General features: G+C 47.7%; 1 protein-coding gene across 1 annotated transcript in view; it reads right to left on the bottom strand.

The window, feature by feature from the left end:
• LOC119976488 (choline transporter-like protein 4) overlaps positions 1–21,103 on the bottom strand; it is a 105,616-nt gene that overhangs the window by 79,093 nt on the left and 5,420 nt on the right. The gene's annotated exons all lie outside the window — the stretch shown is intronic.

The raw sequence follows: 21,103 nt of genomic DNA, 5'->3' as shown, positions 1-21,103 counted from the left end.
GGAACACAGATGGCCGAGGTACTGAACCAATATTTTGCTTCTGTCTTCACGGTAGAGGATAATTTAAAAATTCCAAAAACTGCAGGTAATGCAGAGGAACTTGGTGCTATAGCCGTCAATAAGGAGATGGCATTGAATAAACTGATTGGATTAAGAGCAGATAAATCTCCGGGATGCAATAACCTGCACCCTAGGGTATTAAGGGAGGTGGCAGCAGAGCTGTTGGATCAATTGGTTATGATATTTCAGGATTCCCTGAATTGTGGAAGAGTCCTGGTGGATTGGAAATGTGATGCCCCTCTTCAAAAAGGCAGACGCAAAAAGTAGGAAACTGTAGACTGGTTAGCTTGACCCTCTGTGGTGGAGAAGTTGCTGGAATCTATCATCAAGGAGATGACTGAACATTTGGAAAGTCAAAGCTCAGTCCACCATTGTCAGCATGGTTTCATGAAGGATAAGTCATGCTTGACAAACTTGCTCGAGTTCTTTGAGGATGTAACCAGCAAGGTGGATAATGGGGAACCTGTGGATGTGGTATATCTAGACTTCCAGAAGACGTTTGACAAGGTGCCACATAAAAGACGGATCCAGAAAGTGAGATCGCAGGGAATTGGGGGTAGAATACTAGATTGGATTGAGGATTGGCTGAGTTACAGAAAGCAGAGGCTGGCGAACTGTAACTAGTGGGTGCTGCAGGGGTCAGTTATCGGACCTCAACTGTTTACAATCTATATAAATCATTTGCAAGCAGGGAATGAGTGTAACATAGTAAAATTTGCAGATGACACTAAAATAGATAGAAAAAGTGGGCAGTGAAGAGGAGATAAACATTTTATAGATGGATATATAGATAGCCTAGGAGATTTGGCCAAAATTTGGCAGATGGAGTTTAATGTGGATAAGTGCGAGGTTATCCGTTTTGGCTGAAAAAATAGAAAGGCAAATCATCTAAATTGAAAGCAGATACAAAATGCATCTGTGCAGAGGGATTATCATCATAAAATTTACAGTGCAGAATCTGGGAATCTGGGATCTGGGTGTCTTTGTTCATGAATTGCAGAAAGTCAGTATGCAGGTACAGCATGTAATAAAAAAGGCAAATGGAATGTTAGCATTTATTGCAAAAGGACCGGAGTAGAAACTTAGAGAAAAGTGCTTTTGCGATTGTACAGGGTGTTAATGAGACCACATCTGGAGTACTGTGTCCAGTTTTGGTCTCCGTATTAAGGAAAGATGTGGTGGCATTGGAGGCAGTTCAGAGGAGGTTCACCAGATTGATTCCGGGGATTAAATAATTGACATATGAGGAGAGATTAAACAATTTGGGCTTATATTCGCTGGAGTTCAGAAGGGTGAGAGGGTATCTGATTGAGGTGTATAAAATAAAATTGAGGGCAGCACGGTAGCATGGTGGTTAGCATAAATGCTTCACAGCTCCAGGGTCCCAGGTTCGATTCCCGGCTGGGTCACTGTCTGTGCGGAGGCTGCACGTCCTCCCCGTGTGTGCGTGGGTTTCCTCCGGGTGCTCCGGTTTCCTCCCACAGTCCAAAGATATGCGGGTTAGGTGGATTGGCCATGCTAAATTGCCTGTAGTGTCCTAAAAAGTAAGGTTAAGGGGGGGGGTTGTTGGTTTACGGGTATCGGGTGGATACGTGGGTTTGGGTAGGGTGATCATTGCTCGGCACAACATCAAGGGCCGAAGGGCCTGTTCTGTGCTGTACTGTTCTATGTTCTATGTTCTATGTTCTAATACCAAGAGGGAGGGACGCACGGTGGCACAGTGGGTTAGCCCTGCTGCCTCGCGGCGCTGAGTCCCAGGTTTGATCCCGGCTCTGGGTCACTGTCCGTTTGGAGTTTGCACATTCTCCCCGTGTTTGCGTGGGTTTCGCCCCCACAACCCAAAAAATGTGCAAGCTAGGTGGATTGGCCATGCTAAATTGGCCCTTTGAAAAAATGAATTGGGTACTCCAAATTTTTTTTATATGAAGAAAAGAAACATAATAACAGGGATTGACAAAGTAAACGTAGACCAAATGTTCCCCACTGTGGGGCAATCTAGAACGAGAGGTCACGGATATAGGTTGAGAGGCAGTAGATTTAAAACCACGACGAGGAGGAACTACTTCTCGCAGAAGGTGGTGAATTTGTGGAACGCGCTACCCCATACTGCGGAGGAGTTCAATCTTTAAATGGTTTCTAGAAGGAGATGGATATATTTCTGAAAAATAAAACTGGTTAAATGGATGAGCAACAGGGAGGGAGATGGATTTGAGACCAGGCAGAGATCAACCATGAACTGATTGAATGGTGGAGCAGGATCGAGGGGCTGGATTGTCTACTTCTGCTCCTAATTCCTACCTTCCCATGTATGTAGGATCTTTCTGTGCACATATTTCCATCACTTTTCATATATTACAACGTTGACTGGACTTAAAACAAAAAGGAATTTCAGTGACAAGGAAGCCCTGCAGTTGTCAAAGGTGTTGTAGAAATGCAAATGTTTGTTTGCGGTTCAATGTTTGCCAGTGTTTGCAGAACTGTCCTGGTTTCACAGAGACAGACACGCAGGTGGGAATGCTTGCATGCAGGTGGGAATGCTGGCATTCAGGTGGGAATGCTGGCACGGTGGGAATGCTGGCATGCAGGTGGGAATGTTGGCATTCAGGTGGGAATACTGGCATGCAGGTGGGAATGCTGGCATGCAGGTGGGAATGTCGGCATGCAAGTGGGAATGCTGGCATGCAGGTGGGAATGCTGGCCCGCAGGTGGGAATGCTGGCATGCAGGTGGAAATGCTGCACACAGGTGGAAATGCTGGCACGCAGTTGGGAATGTCAGCATGCAGGTGGGAATGTCGGCATGCAGGTGGGAATGCTGGCACGCAGGTGGGAATGCTGGCATACAGGTGGGAATGCTGGCATGCAGGTAGGAATGTTGGCATACAGGTGGGAATGCTGCATGCAGGTGGGAACATTGGCATGCAGGTGGGAATGCTGGCATGCAGGTGGGAATATTGCATGCAGGTGGGAATATTAGCATGCAGGTGGGAATATTAGCATGCAGGTGGGAATGCTGGCATGCAGGTGGGAATGTTGGCACGCAGGTGGGAATGCTGGCACGCAGGTGGGAATGCTGGCACGCAGGTGGGAATGCTGGCACGCAGGTGGGAATGCTGGCATGAGGCTCGGGTTGGGGGGGGGCGCGCACAGGCTCCACACAGATGGTCACTGGAGGTCAGAATTGAACACGGAGCCCTGGCACAGTGAGGCAACAGTGCCAACCACTGTGCCGCTATGCTGCCCATTTGGCTGGTTCCAACAGCACCAAACCATTCCTTTGGTGATCTCAGCGTTTTAACCTTCAATAACCCACCCGTGTGTTCGCTCATGTACAGATCTTTCTCGAATTGTGTCAACCTTGGCCTTCCACTGTATTGATCTTTGAATCTGCCTGACTAATTGTGGGATTTTGAAGTAGATTTTGGAGTGATATTTTCCTGTACCGCAGATGTGGGATCAATTTCCCAAAAATCTGCATCTCCGTCACCTCTCTCTATCCCTTGATAACCTCCATGCAGTTGCACTGTGCTGATCCAGTCTCAGAGCTGCCTCATTCATTTCCAGCTAAATGGTGGTGCGAAGGCTGCCATACTCTCACCAGTGGCTCTTCCCTCCTGCCAGACTCTCTGGCTGCACCAGGCTGCTCACAGCTAATTCAACATCATGCTGTTTCCAACTCCATTAAAAAAAAAACACATCTACTATCACCCACCTTTACCTGTCTCAGCACTTTGGCTGCCGGAACCCTCACACTTTTTCACTTCTGGACTCAATTCATCCAATTTCTGTCCAAGCTGGAATATCATCAACCACTTTCAGTAAACCTCAATTCATCCAAAAACTTTGCCACCACCGCATTTCATACAAACATCACTCCCACTTAATTTGATGCGATTGGCTCCCAGTGTGTCCAGTAGCAAGTAACATGCGCCGCACAACGGCCAGGCAATGGCCATCTCCAACAGGAGAGGATCTAACCATCGCCCTTGACATTCACCATCATTGAATCCCCCCTTAATCATTCTGGGAGTTAGCATTGCACCAGAAAATAAATTGGACCAACCTTATAAATACTGTGGCTACAGGAGCAGGTTAGAGGCTAGGAATTCTGCAGCGAGTAACTCACCTCTTGATTCACCAAAGCCTGTCCACCAACTACATGGCAGAAATCAGGAGTGTGACGGAACACTCTATTTGCCTGGATGAGCCTGGCTGCAACAACACTCAAGAACCCAGAACAAGATCCATTTGAGCCAATTCTGTTTCTTATTAGAGCGCCAATCTTTAATCCATGCCAATATGTTGCCCAGTAAGAAGCCTTACAACATCAGGTTAAAGTTCCCCAGGTTTGTTTCAAACACTAGCTTTCGGAGCACTGCTCCTTCCTCAGGTGAATCTGAGGAAGGAGCAGTGCTCCGAAAGCTAGTGTTTGAAACAAACCTGTTGGACTTTAACCGAGTGTTGTAAGAACATAGAACATGGAACATTACAGCGCAGTACGGGCCCTTCGGCCCTCGATGTTGCGCCGACCTGTGAAACCATCTGAAGCCTATCTGACCTGCACTATTCCATTTTCATCCATAGGTTTATCCAGTGACCACTTAAATGCCCTTAAAGTTGGCGAGTCTACTACTGTTGCAGGCAGGGCGTTCCACACCCCTACTACTCTCTGAGTAAAGAAACTGCCTCTGATATCTGTCCAATATCTATCACCCCTCAATTTAAAGCTATGTCCTCTCGTGTTGGTCATCACCATCCGAGGAAAGAGACTCTCACTGTCCACCCTATCTAACCCTCTGACTATCTTATACGTCTCTATTAAGTCACCTCTCAGCCTTCTCCTCTCTAACGAAAACAACCTCAAGTCCCTGAGCCTTTCCTCGTAAGACCTTCCCTCTATACCAGGCAACATCCTAGTAAATCTCCTCTGAACCCTTTCCAAAGCTTCCACATCCTTCCTATAATGTGGTGACCAGAACTGCACGCAGTACTCCAGGAGTGGCTGCACCAGAGTTATGTACAGCTGCAGCATGGCCTTGTGGCTCCGAAACTCAATCCCCCTACTGATAAAGGCTAGCACACCATATGCCTTCTTAACAGCCCTTTAACCTGGGTGGCAACTTTCAGGGATTTATGTACCTGGATACCGAGATCTCTCTGTTCATCTACACTACCAAGAATCTTGCCATTAGCCCAGTACTCTGCATTCCTGTTACTCCTTCCAAAGTGAACCACCTCACACTTTTCCGCATTAAACTCCGTCTGCCACCTCTAAGCCCAGCTCAGCAGCTTATTTATATCCCTCTGTATCCTATAACATCCTTCAGCACTATCCACAACTCCACCAACCTTTGTGTCATCTGCAAATTTACTAACCCATCCTTCTACACCCTCTTCTTACTGTTCTCACCCCAGTCCAACGCCGGCATCTCCACAATATGTTACCCAATAATAGGAGTCTATACACCATTAGCATTTATTGGGAGAGGGATTGAGTTTCGGAGCCATGAGGTCATGTTGCAGCTGTACAAAACTCTAGTGCGGCCGCCTTTGGAGTATTGCGTAGAGTTCTGGTCGCCGCATTATAGGAAGGATGTGGAAGCATTGGAAAGGGTGCAGAGGAGATTTACCAGGATGTTGCCTGGTATGGAGGGAAGATCTTATGAGGAAAGGCGGAGGGACTTGAGGCTGTTTTCGTTAGAGAGAAGAAGGTTAAGAGGTGACTTAATAGAGGCAGACAAGATGATCAGAGGATTAGATAGGGTGAACAGTGAGAGCCTTTTTCCTCGGATGGTGATGACTAGCACCACCATGGAGAGGACATAGCTTTAAATTGAGGGGAGATAGATATAGGACAGATGTCAGAGGTAGGTTCTTTACTCAGAGAGTAGTAAGGGCGTGGAATGTCCTGCCTGCAACAGTAGTGGACTCACCAACATTAAGGGTATTTAAATGGTCATTGGATAAACATATGGATGATAATGGAATAGTGTAGATGGGCTTTAGAGTGGTTTCACAGGTCGGCGCAAAATCGAGGAACGTAATGTTCTATTTCTATTTCTATAAGCTTTAATTTTCTGCAATATCTTTGATGTGGCACCTTATCAACTACCTCTGGAAATCTAAATACAGTGCATTGACCTTTATGCACAAGCACGTGACTTCTTCAAAGAACTCCAATAAACATCCCATGAAAGAAAAATAAAAGATTTACACAACAAATCTCATATTCCAAAGGGCCCCCACATAGAACAGGACGAGAAAGCCACGGGAAGAGGATCAGGAAGACACTGCAGCATCCATACAGCCAGAGACCAGCTGCTCCAGCAGGATAGTGGGGGGCTTAAACCTGGGGAAATCAGGTATCAGCAAGATGATTCTCTTCCCAAGCCATCAGAGTGGCACTGCATTAAAATGCCCACAGTCAGACTCCTGCAGCACTGATATCTTAATAATTCATACCTTACAGATAATGTCGCAGTCATCACCGTCACAATTCCTGGGTTAGTCCTGTCCCAACGGCAAGACAGACCCGCAGGAGGTGGCAGCGGCACAGTGGTGTACAGTCCTCAACATCGACCCTGGACCCCATCAGGTTGAACATGGGCACAGAAGCCTCCTGCTGATTATCACATACCACCCCATCAGCTGATCAATTTGTACTCTTCCATGTTGAACCCCACTTGGATGAAGCACTGAGGGTGGCAATGGTGGAGAATGTATTCTGGATGGGGGAATTCAATGTCCATCAACAAGAGTGGCTCACTAGTACTACCATAGGCCAAGCTGGCCGGGTCCTAAAGGACATAGCTGCTAAACTATGAGAAAACCAACAAGGGGGAAATAACATACTTAGAACATAAAACAGTACAGCTCAGTACAGGCCCATCGGCCCATGATGTTGCGACAACCATTTATCCTAATCTGAGATCAATCAACCTAACCTACACCCCTTCAATTTACTGCTGTCCATGTGCCTATCCAAGAATCGCTGAACTGTCCCTAATGACTCTGACTCCACCACCTCTGCTGGCAGTGTATTCCACAGACCCACCACTCTCTGGGTAAAGAACCTACTCCTGATATCTCCCCCACCTTCCTCCAACCACATTAAAATTATATCCCCTTGTGAAAGCCATTTCTGCCCTGGGGGAAAATTTCTGGCTATCCATGCCTCTCATCTTGTACACTCTTATCAAGTCACCTCTCATCCTTCTTCATTCCAGTGAGAAAAGCCCTAGCTCTCTCAACCTTTCTTCATAAGACATGCCCTCCAGTCCAGGCAGCATCCTGGTAAATCTCCTCTGCACCGTCTCCAAAGCATCCACATTCTTTCCATAATGAGGCGACCAGAACTGGACACAATATTCCAAATGTGGTCTCACCAGGATTTTATAAAGCAGCAGCAAAACCTCGCGGCTCTTAAAACTCAATCCCCCTGTTAATGAAAGCCAACACACCATACGCCTTCTTAACAACCCTATCAACCTGGGTGGCAACTTTGAGGGATCTATGTACATGGACCCCAAGATCCCTCTGTTCCTCCACACTTCCAAGAATCCTGCCTTTAACCCTGTATTCAGCATTCAAATTCGACCTTCCAAAATGAATCACTTCACATTTATCTAGGTTGAACTCCATCTGACACTTCTCAGCCCAGCTCTGCATCCTGTCAATGTCCTGTTGTAACCTATAACAGCCCTCGACACTATCTAAACTCCACCAACCTTCGTGTCATCAGCAAAATTCTAACCCACCCTTCCACTTCCTCATCCAAGTCATTTACAAAACCCACAAAGAGCAGAGGTCCCAGATCACTGTGGGACACCAGTGGTCACCGACCTCCAGGAGGAATACTTTCCATTCACTACCACTCGCTGTCTTCTTTCGGCCAGCCAATTCTGTATCCAACAGCCACATTTCCCTGTATCCCATGCCCCCTAACATTTTGATTGAGCCTACCATGGGGAACCTTATCAAATGCCTTACTGAAATCCATTTACACCACATACACTGCCCAACCTTCAATGTGTCTTGTCACATCCTCAAAGAATTCAATGAGGCATGTGAGGCATGTAATTCCCAAGGATTTCGCTGTTCCCTTTCTTGAACAGGGGAACAACATTCGCCTCCCTCCAATCATCCAGTACTACTGCAGTGGAGCATGAGGACGCAAAGATCATCACCAACGATGCAGCAATCTCCTCCCTCGCTTCCCATGATAACCTTGGTTATACCGCATCAGGCCCAGGGGACTTATCTATCCTGATGTTATTCAAAATTTCCAGCACATCCTCCTTCTTAATATCAACCTGTTTGAGTCTATTAACCTGGTTCATGCTGTTCTCATGAGCAACAAGTATATCTCTCTGGTGAATACTGAAGCAAAATATTCATTTAGGGCCTCCCCTATCTGAAATGAAAATCGCTTATTGTCACGTGTAGGCTTCAATGAAGTTACTGTGAAAAGCCCCTAGTCGCCACATTCCGGCGCCTGACCGGGGAGGCTGGTACGGGAATCGAACCGTGCTGCTGGCCTGCTTTAAAAGCCAGCGATTTAGCCCAGTGAGCTAAACCAGCCCCTTCTCAGACTCTCGGCACGTTCCCCCCACTATCCCTGATCGGCCCTACCCTCACTCTGATCATCCTCTTATTTCTCACACAAGTGTCAAATGCCTTGGGCTTTTCCCTAATCCTTCCCGCCAGGGCTTTTTCATGCCCCCTTCTAGCTCTCCTAAGTCCATTTTTGAGTTCCTTCCTGGCTACCTTGTAACCCTCTAGAGCAGTGCCAGATCCTTCCTTCCTGAACCTTACGTAAGCTTCCTTCTTCCTCTTGACTAGAAGCTCCACTTCTCTTGTCATCCAAGGCTCCTTCACCTTACCATTCATTCCTCGTCTCAGTGGGACAAAACTATCCAGCACTAGTCGCAAGTGCTCCTTAAACAACTCCCACATTACTGTTCTGCATTTCCCCAAGAACAACTGTTCCCACTTTATGCTTGGGCCGAAGGGCCTGTTCCTGTGCTGTACTTTTCTTTGTTCTTTGCTCCTCAGCTCCGGTCTAATAGCAGTATAATTTCCCCTCCCCCAATTAAATACCTTCCCATACTGTCTGTTCCTATCCCTCTCCATGACTATGGTAAAGGTCAAGGAGTTGTGGTCCCTGTCACCAAAATTCTGTCCCACAGAGACATATGACACCTGGCCTGGTTCGTTGCCAAGCACCAAATCCAAAAAGGGCTCCCACCTAGTCAGCCTATCTCCATATTGAGTCAGGAATCCTCCCTGTACACACCTGACAAAATCTGCTCCATCCAAACCATTTGCAGTAAGGAGTTTCCAGTCAATATTAGGGAAGTTGAAGTCACCCATGACAACAACTCTTTTACCTCTGCACCTTTCCAAGATCTGCTGCCAATCTGTTCCTCCGTCTCTCTGCTGCTATTGGGGTGTCTATAGAAAACTCTCAATAAAATGACTGCTCCTTTCTTGTTTCTGACTTCCACCCATATGACTCAGGAGATAAAGCCTCCTCGACTATCTCCTTTTCGGCAGCAGTGATGAACTCCTGAATTAACAGTGCTACTCCCTTCCTCTTTTACCTCTTTCCCTATTCTTCTTAAAACATTTAAACCCCAGAACATCTAACAACCATTCCTGCCCCTTTGCAATCCATGTATCCGTAATGGCCACAATATCGTAGTTCCAAGTACTCATCCATGTCCTAAGTTCATCTCGCTTATCCCTGACACTCCTTGCATTGAAACAGATACACTTTAACCCATTCCACTTTAACCCATTCCACTGAGTGCAACTTTTTCCTATCAACTGATCCATAGTTCTGGTTCCCATCCCCCTGCCAAACCAGTTTAAACCCTCCCAAAGAGCTCTAGCAAGCCTCCCACCCAGGATATTGGTGCCCCTCCAGTTTAGGTGCAATACATCATTCATGTACAGGTCCCACCTTTCCCATAAGGTATCCCAATGATCGACATATTTGAAGCCTTCCCTCCTGCACCAGCCCTGTAGCCACGTGTTCAGCTGCACTCGCTCTGTTCTTTGTCTCACTTGCACGTGGCACCGGTAGCAATCCTGAGATCACTACTCTGCTGGTCCTGCTCTTAAGCTTCCAACCTAACTCCCTAAAATCACTTTTTAGATCCTCGTCCCTTTTCTTAGCTATGTCGTTGGTGCCTATGTGCACCACGACTTCTGGTAGCTCCCCCTCCCCCTTAAAAATCCTGTAGACTTGATCAGAAACATCCCTGACCCTGGCACCTGGGAAGCAACATATCTTTCGGGATCTCGCTCCCGACCACAGAATCTCCTATCCGTTCCCCTAACCATTGAGTCTCCTATCACTACTGCTTTTCTATTCTCCCCCTTCCCTTCTGAGCCACAGAGCCAGGCTCAGTGCCAGAGACATCTTTGCAGTTTGCCCATTTCTTTTCCTTCCCCCGACTGCAACCCAGCTACTCTTGTCCTGCACCCTGGGTGTGGCTACCTCCCTGTAACCCTTCTCTATCACCCCCTCTGCTTACCAGATGATCTGAAGTTCATTCAGCTCCTGTTCCCTAACGCGGTCTCTGAGGAGCTGGAGTTGGGTGCACTTTACATAGATAGAATTTACAGTGCAGAAGGAGGCCATTCGGCCCATCGAGCCTGCACCGGCTCTTGGAAAGAGCACCCTACCTAAGGTCAACACCTCCACCCTATCCCCATAACTCAGTAACCTCACCCAACACTAAGGGCAATTTTGGACACTAAGGGCAATTTTGGACACTAAGGGCAATTTATCATGGCCAATCCACCTGACCCGCACATCTTTGAATTGTGGGAGGAGACCGGAGCACCCGGAGGAAACCCACGCACACACGGGGAGGATGTGCAGACTCCGCACAGACAGTGACCCAGCCGGGAATCGAACCTGGGACCCTGGAGCTGTGAAGCCATTGTGCTATCCACAATGATACCGTGCATAGTCAGTGGGGACACCACTGGTGTCCCTCACCACCCACATTGGACAGGAGGAGCATGTAACTGCCCTAGCCTCCATCCCTCCGATCTGAATTCCCAAAGAGATTTAAAAGGAAATAAAGTTTATTATATAATAATCTTTATTCATGTCACAAGTAGGCTTACGTCAACACTGCAATGGAGTTACTGTGAAAATTCCCTGGTCGCCACACTCCGGCGCCTGTTCGGGTACACCGAGTAAGAATTCAGAATGTCCAATTCACCGAACGAGCACGTCTTTTGGGACTTGTGGGAGGAAACCGGAGTGCCCAGAGAAAACCCACGCAGAAACGGGGAGACAGTCAGTAACACAAGCTGGGAATTGAACCCTGGTCCCTGGGAAGTAACAGTACTAACCACTGTGCTACCGTGCCGCCCATAGTTAATCATTTTTCACATTGGAAGGTAGGTGCCAATGTTGTAGCTGTACAGGAACAGCTGGGTTGGGGCGTGGCAAGTTTTGGAACACAAGTTTTCAGTACTAATGCCACAATATTGTCAGGTCCCATAGCCTTTGCAGTATCCAGTGCCATCAGCCACGTCTTGATATCACGTGGAATTAACTGAAGCGGCTGAAGATTGAAATCTGTGATGCTGGGGATGTCCGGAGGAGACCAAGACGGATCATCCACTGAGCACTTCTGGCTGAAGATTGTTGTGACTGCTTCAGCCTTGTCTTTTGCACTGATGAACTGGGCTCCTCCATGGAGGATGGGGATATTTGTGGAGCCTCCTCCTCCTCCGTGAGTTGTTTAATTTTCCATTCACAACTGGATGTGGCAGAACTGCAGAGCTTAGATCTGATCAATTGGTTGTGAAATTGTTTCGCTTAGTGTATTACCTGCGGCTTATTTGAACATTCTGAATTCTCTCTGTGTACCTGAACAGGCGCCGGAATGTGACGACTAGGAACTTTTCACAGGAACTTCATTGCAGAATTAATGTAAGCCTACTTGTGACAATAAATATTATTACTTTGCTGTTCAGCCCACAAATCCCTGGATTGGTGGTAATGGCAGATTAGGGGATAAGGGGGTCATGAGGTTACAGATTGTGGTTGAATACATCTGCTGCCACTGATGACCCTCAGCACCTCATGCACGCCCAGTCTCGAGTTGCTGGATCTGTTTGAAGTCTATCCCATTTAGCACGACGGTAGTGCCACAAAACACGATGGAGGGTATCCTCGATGTGAAGACGGAACTTTGTCTCCACAAGGACTGTGGTCACTTCAACCGATACTGCAATGGGCAGATGTTTCTGCGGCAGGCAGTTTGGTAAGGAGGAGGTCAAGTGATGAATGTGTGCATTAGAGTGCTATGGTGAGAGTTTGGTGACTGAGGGAGTGAGGAGAGAAGGGAATAAGGTGCTCCTTTTATTTCCTACAATTCCTCAAAGAGCGTGAAGGGAGCCGGGAGTTTACAGAGAGTCCAGCTGATTGGGAGCAGAGTCGGAGGGCAGAGTTCCAGCTGGTTCACAGGGCAGCTACATTCTGTAAGATGAGTTGTTTGTTTTTTTTTTGTTTTTGTTTTTTTGTATTATCTTTGTATTTCTCTTTGTATTATTCAGCAGAATCACCAATTTTAGAGGATTCACTTGGGAGGGTAGCAGCAGTATATATATTTTAAGGGCCTAACGGGTGTTTAATCTTTTTTTTTCCCCTTTTAAATCTCTTTGGAAATTCAGATCAGAGGGGATGCAGGCTAAAGCAGTTGCATACTCCTCCTGTAGGATGTGGGTGGTGTGGGGCACCACTGGTGTCCCCACTCACTACACCTGCGGGAAGTGCGCCCAACTCCAGCTCCTCAGAGACCGCGTCGTTAGGGAGCTGGAGCCACTTCGGATCATCCGGGAGGGGGTGATAGAGAGGAAGCAGTGCTAACCACTGCACCAGCATGCTGGTGGAGCGATTATGATTAGGGTGCTCCAGACGTCAGAATAGAGTGGCACAGGAGTCTCAGGGTTGTGGGGCTGGAGGAGGTTTCACAGTGGTTAACACTGTTGCCTCACAGCTCCAGTGATCAGTGTTCGATTACGACCCCAGGTGACTGTCGGTGTGGAGTTTTTACCTTCCCCTGTGTCTGCGTGGGTTTCCTTCAGGTGCTCCGGTTTCCTCCCACAGTCCAAAGATGTGCAGGTTAGCTGCTAAATTGGCCTTGGGGTGGAGCCTACAGGGATAGGGTGGGGGATTGGGCCTAGGTAGGGTGCTCTTTCTGAGGGCCAGAGCAGACTCGATGGGCCAAATGGCCTCCGTGTGCACTGTAGGGATTCTATGAAAGATAGTGAGGGTACGGGGCCAAGGACAGATTTGAAAACAAGATGAGACTTATAGCATACGGGGCAGCACGGTAGCGCAAGTGATTAGCACTATGGCTGCACAGCGCCAGGGTCCCAGGTACGATTCCCTGCTGGGTCACTGTCTATGCGGAGTCTGCACTTTCTCCCGGTGTCTGCGTGGGTTTCCTCCGGGTGCTCCAGTTTCCTCCCACAGTCCAAAAACGTGCAGGTTAGGTGGATTGGCCATGATAAATTGCCCTTAGTGACCAAAAAAGGTTAGGAGGGGTTATTGGGTTACAGGGATAGGGTGGAAGTGGGGGCTTAAGTGGGTCGGTGCAGACCCGATGGACCGAATGGCCTCCTTCTGCACTGTATGTTCTATCAAGACATTGCTGTCCCAGAAGCTTGTGGGAGCCCAGCCAGGAGTTGAGCCGAGAGTTATGATGGGAATGAGGGTTTCAGCAGTAGATCGCCTGAGACAGGGACAAAGTTGTGGAGGTAGCAATAGGTCTTAGCGATGGCATGGAATAGGAAGATGGAAGCTCATCGGGTGATGATTAAATGTGTTACCAAGGTTGCGAACTGAGATTTTTAAATCTCAGACTGCTGCCAGGGAGAGGGATGGAGTTTTTGTTTTTTTTTTTAGTTTTTCCAATTAAGGGGCAATTTAGCATGAGCAATCGCCTACCCTGCACATCTTTTGGGTTGTGGGGGTGAGACCCAAGCAGACACGGGGAGAATGTGTAAACTCCTTCGGACAGTGACCCAGGTCCAGGATCGAACCCGGGTGCTCGGCGCTGTGAAGCAGCAGTGCTAACCGTGTCTCCTGGAGAGGGATGGAGTTGGTAGCAAGGGAACAGAGTTTGGAGTGGGGACCAAAAACAATGGATGGGATCTACCAGGCATGCTGTGCCCGAAAAGCAGCGTGCCGCAGTGCAACGTGGCTAATAAATGCCGGGAGACACTGCTCCCAGGATCTTCCCAGATGTCACACATCGAGCGATCCAAAACAATCTCGTCGGACGTCGCGATGTCAATTCCACCCGACTCTGCGTATCAGAGCCAGACAGCTGGAAGTAACCAAGGCGTTGGAATCTATCCCTTTGCATTGGAGACATCAGGCGAACACAGCTCAGTGCTGGGCCTCACTAATGGGGATCAGATGAACAGCACCTATGGGGGGGTCCCCCAAGGGATCGGAGGCCCCCAGTTTATTGCCCTCTGGGCAGGGTGGCATTGTTGGTGCCAGCCTGGCACCCTGACAGCGCCCAAGCACTGAGGAGTTTCGGCGAGCGGGGCTCCATAGTGCAGGAAACGGGACTAAGTGCAGCCTTGGCCACGCGTTCCTTGCCGAGGCCACGTTCTGATCGGAGTTGAGTCATGTTAGATAGCGCTGTGTCTCTCCGCGCTGTGAATGCTGGGAAACACGTGGCTAAATGTGCTCACTATGGGACATGGTTCCCATTTGGTTCCATTTGCCGCCCAATGACTTCAGTCATCCCAATATTTAACTGGAAGATATTTATGCTCAGCTGGTACTGGATATCGGATAAGCAGTCTGGCAGCCAAGCATCTGTGGAGGAGTGAGGGAGGTGGTGGGGAGGTAGAGCTGGGAGCCATTAGTGTACAATTAAAACAAAAGCTGTGGAGGACGGTCAGGAACATCAAGCACTAGTGCTATTCTCCAGAATAAGTGAAATGTAGATAGATTCCACTGACAAGAATAGAAAGTTTTCTGCATTACAGTCAAGTGTTAGCGAATGACCCATCAGACTTGGCTAGCTTGCTCAGTATTGGCATGTTCAGTATTGGCATGTTCAAGGCCTACATCGCAGTGTCTGAAGCAGGATTCTCAGCCCCACACATCCAGATCACTTGGGTTTTGCATGTAGATGTAGAGCATATCTTGCACTCCACATCAGCAATCCGAGGAAGTTTGTCAGGACAGCAGGTGACTTATTGGAGAGAAACATGGGATGCTTTGTCAATTAACACAAGGTCATGTGCATCTCATTCACCACAGCCATCCAAACATGAACATTAACTCAACTAAACGCACACATAGAACACAAAACAGGCTCGAGACTTTGTGAAGAATGTTGTTTGCTCAAAGCCACATCAGGACCTTGAACACCCTGCACATCATAAAGATCCCCAGAGGGCCACAACAAACAATAAACACAGATACTTCCTGGAGTGCGATAGGTCTGAATCCAGTCAGGAGTCTAATTAAAACATGATGAGGAATCTTTTATTGTTCATTTACAGCAATTGCAAAATAGGTGCAAATTATTCACGGTCACACAGTGATAAAATCCTCCCGATCATAAATTTCATAGAATTTACAGTGCAGAAGGGGACCATTCGGCCCATCGAGTCTGCACCGGCTCTTGGAAAGAGCACCCTACCCAAGCCCATACCTCCACTCTATCCCCATAACCCAGTAACCCCACCTAACACTAAGGGCAATTTGGACCCTGAGGGCAATTTAGCCTGGCCAATTCACCTAACCTGTATATCTTTGGACTGTGGGAGGAAACCGGAGCACCCGGAGGAAACCCACGCACACACGGGGAGAACATGCAGACTCCACACAGACAGTGACCCAAGCCGGAATCGAACCTGGGACCCTGGAGCTGTGAAGCATTTGTGCTAACCACTATGCTACCGTGCTGCCCACGATCATGTAAACGTCTGCAACCTACCTGTAATATATCAGGTCCTTTTATTTTTATTCATTCATAGGATGTGGGCATCACTGTGAAGGGTAGAATTCATTGGCCATCCCTAATTTCCCTTGAAAAAGGTGGTGGTGAGCTGCCTTATTGAACCGCTGCTGTCCACCTGGTGTAGGTACACCCCTAGTGCTGATAGGCAGGGAGTTCCCGGATTTTGATCCAGCGACAGTGAAGGAATGGATGATAGTGTAAAGAGAAACTGCAGATCCAAGATTTTATTGAAGAGCAGAAAGCTTTGAGGGGCTAATTGGTCTACTCTTATGAATTGGTTCCAAGACAGATCGCGTATGGCCTTGAGGGGAACATGACAGATGGTGGTGTTCCCATTCATCTTCTGCCCTTGTGCTTCACAGGGGCAGCACGGTAGCATTGTGGATAGCATAATTGCTTCACAGCTCCAAGGTCCCAGGTTCGATTCCGGCTTGGGTCACTGTCTGTGCGGAGTCTGCACATCCTCCCCGTGTGTGCGTGGGTTTCCTCCGGGTGCTCCGGTTTCCTCCCACTGTCCAAAGATGTGCAGGTTAGGTGGATTAGCCATGATAAATTGCCCTTAGTGTCCAAAATTGCCGTCAGTGTTGGGTGGGGTTACTGGGTTATGGGGATAGGGTGGAGGTGTTGACCTCGGGTAGGGTGCTCTTTCCAAGAGCCGGTGCAGACTCGATGGGCCGAGTGGCCTCCTTCTGCACTGTAAATTCTATGATTCTATGATTCTCGGCTGTGGAGGTTGTATGTTTGGAAAAGTCCTATTCACCAAATTACCACTGGAACCAAAGCATTGGTCTGCTAGCTTTCATTTATTTTTACACTCTACTGGTCAACCATTTGTGTTTAGTGATACTCCCTCAGACATCAGTGGCAAAGAGCTAGTCATTTACAATGTTCGATCATCAATGATTCCTCCTCCCGCTCCAACAGTGCTAACCAGGGAATGTGTTTCAGTTGATTGCTGACTGCAGACCCACCTTTTAAGCTCACCCTATGATATCAGTAGCCTTGTAGCTTGGGTCCATAAGACATAAGAGCGGAATTAGTCCACTCGGCCCATCGAGTGTGCTCTGCCATTCAATCATGGCTGATATTTTCTCATCCCCGTTCTCTATCCTTTTCCCTTTATTTATCAAGAACCTATCTATCTCTGTCTAAAAGACACTCCTCAACTCAGTGCTCAACTCTACAGGCTGGGAAAATTGGTGAGCTCGAGTCTTTCACTCATCTCAACTCATTGGGAAATCACCACAGAGGTTCCGAAATACTTTGTTTTCGAAAACAATTTTTGTCAGTGGTTAGGATCTGGATTTTTCCGTGCCTGTGAATGTGTTGCAGGCTGATTCAACCAAGGCTTTCGAAATATAATTGGATCATTATCTGAAAAGATTTGTAAGGCTACAGCGAAAAATGGTGGGGGAGTAGAAATTAGGGGGGCAAATGGCATGACGGCCTTTATTGCTAGAGGATTGGAGTACAAGAATCAAGAAGTTTTTGCGACAATTGCAAAGGGTTTTGCAGAGACTGCTCCTGGAATACTGTGTGTTGGTTTGATCGCCACATTTCTGAGAGGATGTACTTGTATTTCATAGAATCATAGAATTTACAGAGCAGAAGAAGGCCATTCGGCCCATTGAGTCTGCACCGGCCCCTGGAAAGAGCACCCGACAGCCCCCACGTTTCCACCCTAACCCCTTTAACTCCGTAACCCCACCGAACCGTTTTGGACACTAAGGGCAATTTAGAATGGCCAATCCACCTAACCCGCACATCTTTGGACTGTGGGAGGAAACCGGAGCACCCGGAGGAAACCCACGCAGACACGGGGAGAACGTGCAGACTCCTGACAGACAGTGACCCAAGCCGGGAATCGAACCTGGGACCCTGGAGCTATGAAGCAACTGTGCTAACCACTGTGTTCAGGAGATACAGTGAAAGGTTCGCCAAATGGCACCGGGGGGGTGAGGGTCCTATGAAGAGAAGTTGAGTAAATTGAGCTTCCCTGTAGTTTAGAAGAATGAGAGACGATCGCATTGAAAGCTGCAACTTTCTGAAGAATTGGTTTGATATGGTGGACTGCTTTCAAGATTTGCAAGATTGTTTCCAATGGTTGGGGAATTTAAAACACATTAAAGCACATTCTCAGGATAAAGGGCCAATCATTTAGGACTGAGAAGAGGAGTCATTTCTTCATTCAAAAGATTGTGAAACTTTGTAATTCTCTACCCCAGGAGGTTGCGGACATCCATCACTGACTGGGATAGACTGATTTTAGGTCTCTTCGGGTATCAAGCAGGCAGGAAAAGGAGGTGGAGGCCTGAGATCAGAAATGATCAGACTGAATGGTGCACAAGGCAGCCAGCTATTTCTTTTGCTCTTGTGGGGGTGTGGGACCCTGCAGCGTTGCTTTTACAGATGGCCAGCATGAACATGGATGGGTTAAATGGTCTCTTTAGATGCTGTAACCATTCTATGTTCGGAGGTCCCGAGGCCGTCAGGGGAGCAGCCAGACCCTAGGCTGCAATGCAGAAAGTATAAAATATGTTGCCTCAGCCAGGAAGAAGTGCGTATGTTTGAAGAGGATGAGAAGGCGTACCTGTAATGTCTTGTCCGCAAAGACACCACACCCCCCTCACCCCCATCTTCACATCAAGTTCATTTGATTTCCACAGGCAAAGTTGGCAACAAAGAACATTCCTTGAGCAAATTTACCTCAGCCACGCCACCCTCGACTCCTGAGGGTGATTTCCTTCAACTGGTGAGGAGCACACACTGACATTCATGTGAGCAGAGTGGCTCCACAAATATCCACCAATTGCACATGGAATGGTTGGCCAGAAAGAGTCAACAAGAGTTGACTGGGTTTGAAACAACAATAGGAATTATCCTCTATCTTAAATACGGAGTCAGCCAGCCTGGTAACCATGCTAGGATTGGTTTTGGAGCTTTCAATGATCTATATCAAAATCCTATGGAACGCAGTGAATGCTTTCATAAGAAATAGGAGCTGGTGAAGGCCATTCATCCCCTCAAACTTACTCTACCATTGAAAAACACTCACGAGTGATCTTCTACCTCAACTCCACAGCATAGGGCAGCACGGTAGCACAAGGGGATAGCACTGTGGCTTCACAGCGCCAGGGTCCCAGGTTCGATTCCCCGCTGGATCACAGTGCAGAGTCTGCACTTTCTCCCCGTGTCTGCGTGGGTTTCCTCAGGGTGCTCCGGTTTCCTCCCACAGTCCAAAGACGTGCGGGTTAGGTGGTTTGGCCATGCTAAATTGCCGTTAATGTCCAAAAAGGTTAGGAGGGATTATTGGGTTACGGGGATAGGGTGGAAGTGAGGGCTTAAATGGGTCGGTGCAGACTCAATGGGCCGAATGGCCTCCTTCTGCACTGTATCTTCTATGTCTATGCCCACTCTCCCATACTACCCATAGATCCCTTAATTGATATTTAGTGTCCAAAAATCTATCCACCTTTGTCTTGAATATGGTCAACGACGGAACCGCCACATCTTCCTCGCGTTAGAGAAATCCAAAAGGTTCTGAACCCTTTTGAGTGAATAAATTTCTACTTTTTAATTCTCAGTCCGAAACAATCTGAGACTGTGACCCTCACGTTCCAGAATTCCCCAGCCGGGGAATCCGTTTCTCAGCATCTAACTTACTGAGCCTCTGAAGAATGTTTCAATTGGAGCGCCTCTTATTCTTCTGAACTCCAGAGACTATCAGCTGATTCCCGTACCAGCCTCCCCGGACAGGCGCCGGAATGTGGCGACTAGGGGCTTTTCACAGTAACTAAATTTGAAGCCTACTTGTGACAATAAGCGATTTTCATTTCATTTTCTGATTCAATCAGCCTCCCCTCTTAGGACACTTCCTTCATTTTTGCAATCAGTCCCTCATCTTTGCAATCGGTCTAGTTTCTCCCCCCCGAATTATTCTTTGATGGAATGTGGGCATTTCCAGCAAGGTCAGCATTTGTTGCCCATCCCTCATTGCCTTTGAACTGAGTGGCGTGCTAGGCCAAGTCAGAGGGCAGTTAACATAGAACATAGAACTGTACAGCACAGAACAGGCCCTTCGGCCCTCGGTGTTGTGCCGAGCAATGATCACCCTACTCAAACCCACGTATCCACCCTATACCCGTAACCCAACAACCCCCCCTAACCTTACTTTTAGGACACTACGGACAATTTATCATGGCCAATCCACCTAACCCGCACATCTTTGGACTGTGGGAGGAAACCGGAGCACCCGGAGGAAACCCACGCACACACGGGGAGGACGTGCAGACTCCACACAGACAGTGACCCAGCCGGGAATCGAACCTGGGACCCTGGAGCTGTGAAGCATTTATGCTAACCACCATGCTACCGTGCTGCCCGTTAAGTCAACCATCTTGCCGCAAATCTGGAGTCACATGTAGCCAGACCGGGTAGGAATGGCAGATTGCATCCACTCAAGGACACGAGTGAACCAGATGGGTTTTTAAAACAATCGCTGATAGTTTCATGGTTCACTATTATGGAGGCTACTGTTTAATTCCAGGTTTACTAAATGAATTGAAAATCCACCAGTTGCCGTAGTGGGATTTGAACCAGTGTTCCCAGGGCATTCAGCCTGGGTCCCTGGACGAGAATCCACAATGTCACCTTCATTGTACCTACTTCTAGGAAAGTACGTCCTTCTTACACTTTTGCACTTGAAGTTCTGAAGCTTTGATGAGAGACTCATTGATGATTACCCTGGTTAATAAATGCTCCAAGTTTATTGCGCAGTCACACATGACTTTTCAATGTCAAAGATTTGGAACTGATTTCCGAGCATAACATAAACTCAAAGCGCCGCACTCAGCATTTTAAACATGTTAAAAGTTAAACTGCAACAATATATAACCCTCAACTAGGAAATGAATGAATTACACATTAGTCAGTTCCATCATACCACTGACGTTGTTCCACATTACGACACAACCATGTGAGTTACCAATAGTCCAGAAATAGCAGTAAATGTTTTGTATTTGGA

The sequence above is a fragment of the Scyliorhinus canicula genome, chromosome 13, assembly GCF_902713615.1.
Source record: "Scyliorhinus canicula chromosome 13, sScyCan1.1, whole genome shotgun sequence".
In the NCBI taxonomy this organism is placed as follows: domain Eukaryota; kingdom Metazoa; phylum Chordata; class Chondrichthyes; order Carcharhiniformes; family Scyliorhinidae; genus Scyliorhinus; species Scyliorhinus canicula.
The sequence above is the reverse complement of the archived record's forward strand: the minus strand, read 5'-3'. Positions and strand labels throughout refer to the sequence as shown.